The 5166-nt window shown below is 38.5% G+C and overlaps 1 long non-coding RNA gene across 2 annotated transcripts; it reads right to left on the bottom strand.

Annotated features, from left to right (window-relative positions):
• Positions 1 to 921: 921 nt before the first annotated feature.
• On the bottom strand, positions 922 to 3315 carry LOC123443438. Of its 2 annotated transcripts, XR_006630668.1 has the most exons (3): positions 3042 to 3315; positions 2012 to 2938; positions 922 to 1088 (listed from the first exon to the last, which is right to left on the bottom strand). It is a non-coding gene; the product is annotated as an uncharacterized LOC123443438 (long non-coding RNA). The 2 variants fall into 2 exon arrangements; XR_006630667.1 differs by having other exon boundaries at positions 2012 to 3315.
• Between the last annotated feature and the right edge of the window lie 1851 nt (positions 3316 to 5166).

Genomic DNA, 5166 nt, shown 5'->3' with positions numbered 1-5166 from the left:
TGATCATCATTATGTTCTGGCAGGTGTGGTCTCACTTTCCTTAAAACAGAAGTTCTTTTTCTTCCTCAGCGGCATATGTTGAAGCAAAACCCTTGTTCTTTTCAACTGCTGGAATGCCTCTCATAGTCCTCTTTAGCTCAGAGCCTACTTGGGTGCTTAGGTGCTTTAGGCTTGGCCTTGGGAGCATATAGTTTACACTTTGAAGCTGGCTTGCTTGGCATGGCACCCTTCATTAGCTTTATTTGCTTGAAAGGGGGTGGGTTAGTAGCAGGAACCTCCTCTTCCTCTTCGTCCTCATCATTAGGGTACTTTGGAGTGTAGGGGTGCATAGCTACTCTTACAAACTTTCTTTTCCTTTTCTTCCAAGACTTCTTAGCCAAAGATTTTGTTTGATTGGAGGAAGTAGGAGGCTCTAGACTTTTTGCTCTTCCTTTAGCAAACTCAGGAGCTCTCGCTACATCTGTGCTGGTACACTCCTTTCTGATACTACTCCTTCTGGAGATATTCTCCTCAGGAATGAAGTGTTCATCAAGGACAACTTTACCGCAAAGATGCGATACAATATCTTCCTTGGCATGATTATGTTCAAGCACACTTGGAGATCAAACCCACAATTTACTAAGATGTCACCTCCCTGAATTGAAACCCAATACACCGGTGCAACATGGCCTTTTACAATGCTGGTAAAAAAATCGCACAAACAGAGTTCAGATGTTACAGAAGCCTTTAGCTTGAGGAACTGTTCTATTATAGGTATATAAATCTCCTATACTTTTAATCACAACAGCAAACCCGAACCTTCCTGAAGGGCAAATTCCATTATGCATGGTGGTTCTCTCATCTGTTTCAAAATTCAACTTGCGCACTCAGGCACTGAAAACATTTTATCAATGCACAACAAAATATTGAACACACACAAGCTAGTTGGGAATTCATATGATTGACTTGCACGTATCAGCATACACTCAAATCATTTAAAAGAAAATTTGTTCATTCCATACAAGTCACATGCTCATTCCACCCTCTGTACTGCCCTTCTCCTCATGCTTCCCCAGTTCCCCTTCAACCACTCACCGTATTATCAACACCTGAAAACAAAAAAACACTTATGAATTATACTGACATGCAAAGCATTGTATACTGTGAAGCAAAGCGGTTCCACTAACTAAGATGGGAACTCTCATATATTAAAAACCAAAAAATATTATAAACTATGTATTCAAGATATGGTCTAGAATAGGGATGAAAATGGAGCGGAAACGGACGGAACTGAGTGCTATCACATTTGTTTTCATATTGTTTTACAGAAGTGGAAACAAATACAAAAACCCCAAAAATGAATACGGAAACAGATACTACCGAAAACAGACACGAAGCGAATACAAAGCGGATACAGAAATAGATATACAAAGCGGATACAGAAATAGAAGTGGGCGTTGACCAGAACTTTAAAACCCCTTGAATCATAGAGTAATACGGACAATAAGAATTAATGAATTGCTAACATGTCTACAAAATAATTGGATTATGTTAGCAACATATCCTAGTATTGTATTAGTACATGACAATTGTGTATAGGGTCTAGCTGAGTACATATATGGTAGTATAAGTTGGGCCTTAAATGATCCATTATGCTCATTGTCTCATTAGGTGTTATTTGATGGTTGGGCTACAAAACAGCCGTAGGCCTATAGTAAAAATGGGAAATTCCATATTCATGGAAACGAAAAGTTCCATTTCCACATATGTTCCACCGAAAAACACTCTTCCATTTTTGTTTCCGTTTTTGCATTAAAAATTCCATTTCCATTTCCGTTTTGCAAATTTCCATTTCCGCTTTCATATTTCCTCTCCATTTTCATTTTTCCTCCGGAAAAGCGGAAAGTTTCCACTCCATTTTCATCCCTAGTCTAGAATGGTCTACTATATACCCCTATATGCTTTATCAAAAGTTTATTTTTTGCGAACTACTATACTGTATAAAAGACAAGTCAAATGGTTAAAAACTGACCTGTAAACAACAAACGCAAACTATGTGTATCTTGAATAATTGGCAGCGGCCTTGCCCTATTTCCTTGCAAGGCTGACCTCACGGGGGCCATTGCTCGTGGCCTGCCTTGGAGGCACGACATGAAGGTCGCCAAGCGTCTGTGCCATTGCCGGTGTTTTCTATTCACACCATCAATAGTTCATGTATGCACCTATTAGGTAATTCCAAGTTTTCATTTGGATGTACCCTCTTCAAAGGAAATGGGCTACGCAGTAGCCTAGACGGAGTGCTGCAGGCTAAGACAACCTGAATCAGCAAATATAAAAACTAAGCATACCCTGCAGTTCTAAAGATCCAAAATACAACTGCAGAGACAAAGTTTTACTGCAAAAGAATCATAGGTGTCTATACAACAGCGTGCTGTTGATTCCACACAGCAAATTTAACATCGGCTAAGGCGCTCCTTTTCGTTGTGCATGAACTCATACACAAGTATGTTCTTCTTGTCTTGCTGACTATAACAAGAGGGATGTGCAGAAAACATCAGGAATTGAAATTGCAGAAACATAGAGAAGGATTACTACTAATCTAAAATAGAGTAACTATATTTGAGAAAACAATTGCCTCATGCTCAAAACACATTAATAGGTCATCGAATTAAGAAAAAAACGGCATGGTTGAACATATCAGGATCTTTTTCCACAAAAGGCCCTCGGTCTACCAAGCCATACTATAAAAGCAGAAACAAGCAAACACTTGAGAAGGTGCACATAAATTTAACTACATGGCATAAAATAACATAAGCTCACTATCTAACAACAGGAGCCTACACCAGTAAATAATTATATAGAAAATATTATGTATACAGATATGATAATATATAACCCTATTTGATTATTCCATTTGATGTAATGATAACAAGCGCACATGGAGCCGTCTCTTTCTTTTCTGAAAGCAAATAACAACAGGATCATCTTCGGTCAGAAGTGCACACAGCAATCATGCCTCAGTTGATAAATAATAAAGGAGTACTCATATGAAAAAAACTAACATGGGCTCTTTAACCTGCCCCACAGAAACTGCACTATAATTCTTGAGATGGGTTGAAAGAAGAAGGCAAGTAACCTGCAACCAAATAAGAGGATGGCATAATTGCTAGTGAGGCCTGAGCCGAAAACTAAGTTGCACTCTTACCTGCCCCAAAAGTGTCCAACCGGGAGCATATTAAAAAAATCTACAACTCCTTGAAAGAAGGCACTTCTCCATAGTAACCAAGCAAGTATGTCACATAGAGAAGGATTACTACTAATCTAAAATAGAGTAACTATGAGGAATTGAAATTGCAGAAACATAGAGAAGGATTACTACTAATCTAAAATAGAGTAACTATATTTGAGAAAACAAATGACTCATGCTCAAAACACATTAATAGGTCATTGAATTAAGAAAAAAGCGGCATGGTCGAACATATCAGGATCTTTTTCCACAAAAGGGCCTCGGTCTACCAAGCCATACTATAAAAGCAGAAACAAGCAAACACTTAAGAAGGTGGACATAAATTTAATTACATGGCATAAAATAACATAAGCTCACCATCTAACAACAGGAGCCTACACCGGTAAATAATTATATAGAAAATATTATGTATACAGATATGATGATATATAACCCTATTTGATTATTCCATTTGATGTAATGCTAAGAAGCGCACATGGAGCCGTCTCTTTCTTTTCTGAAAGCAAATAACAACAGGATCATCTTCGGTCAGAAGTGCACACAGCAATCATGCCTCAGTTGATAAATAATAAAGGAGTACTCGGGAATATTAAGAAAAACTAACATGGGCTCTTTAACCTGCCCCACAGAAACTACACTATAATTCTTGAGATGGGTTGAAAGAAGAAGGCAAGTAACCTGCAACCAAATAAGAGGATGACATAATTGCTAGTGAGGCCTGAGCCGAAAACTAAGTTGCACTCTTACCTGCCCCTATTCTGTACATACTGGAAAAAGTGTCCAACCGGGAGCATATTCAAAAAATCTACAACTCCTTGAAAGAAGGCCCTTCTCCATAGTAACCAAGCAAGTTCATGATGTTCTTGTGATTTAATTTGAACAAGCCTACTATGTGCAAGTAAAACTATTCTAATAACTTTATGGAGCTGCAAAGATATAATCCAGAACAAAGATGAGATACGGTGACAATTCTGGTACAGAGCATAATGTTCATGAGATATGTACAGTGAAAAATATGGTATCTGAATTGCCAATTAGGATCCCTGGTCTTTGACATATACCTAATATCCAAACTTTCAATTATTACGGAATGATGCATATATGTGTGTAATTAGCTGCACGTATAGTATATTCCTCCATTTGAAAACACTTGTCCTTTTACCCTCTCAAGTTTTAGTTAATTAATCAATCACATATTGTTCAAAAAAATCAATCACATATTGTTCAAAAAAATCAATCACATACATGCATGGATCAATCCCTGCTTACATGCATTAGGCAGATAGATGTTCGTGAACATACTCTAGGACATGGTGTTGTGCTTCTGGCATGAGGGATTCCCGGAGCCGGCTAGCAGCTATGGCAAGCTCCTTTGTCGACGCCTTCACCTCCTCCCCGTACACATACACTTTTTCTTTGAGCAGCAGCAAGACCAACTCCTGCTTCATATTCTCTATTACACCCTTGCCTCACCTGTTACCTATTGCTTGCACAAACACTCTTCCTTAATAATTCCTTCGTAACTAATTAAGGCAAACAGTCCAAACTGTATGATTCTGGTAGAGTAGAGTGGTGGTGCATATTCCCTGTCAGCATTGGATTCTCCTAGACCTCACAATCTCCCAAAACTTAGCTTCAGAGCTGCACGAGCATTGTTCAGTTAATTAACATGAATCACGTCCTCTGTTGGTAGCTGTTTAACAACTTCTGTACTCTGTGTTAACCAACAACATGTGTACAAATATCAAATTGCATGTATGTTCCTACAAAAAAATTAGTTATCAAGTTGCTGCTTCATATGTTAACATGAATTGATTGTACCTCTGTTACCTTGTCTACCAGTTATGCTTAGAGGAGGCATCGTCACCTGGGGTCACTTCTGTGGCTCTCATCTCGCATCCTTAGTTTGACGTGGTCTTCTTGGATCAGTCTCCGACGAT

The sequence above is a fragment of the Hordeum vulgare genome, chromosome 3H (assembly GCF_904849725.1).
Source record: "Hordeum vulgare subsp. vulgare chromosome 3H, MorexV3_pseudomolecules_assembly, whole genome shotgun sequence".
Taxonomy (NCBI): Eukaryota; Viridiplantae; Streptophyta; class Magnoliopsida; order Poales; family Poaceae; genus Hordeum; species Hordeum vulgare.
The sequence above is the reverse complement of the archived record's forward strand: the minus strand, read 5'-3'. Positions and strand labels throughout refer to the sequence as shown.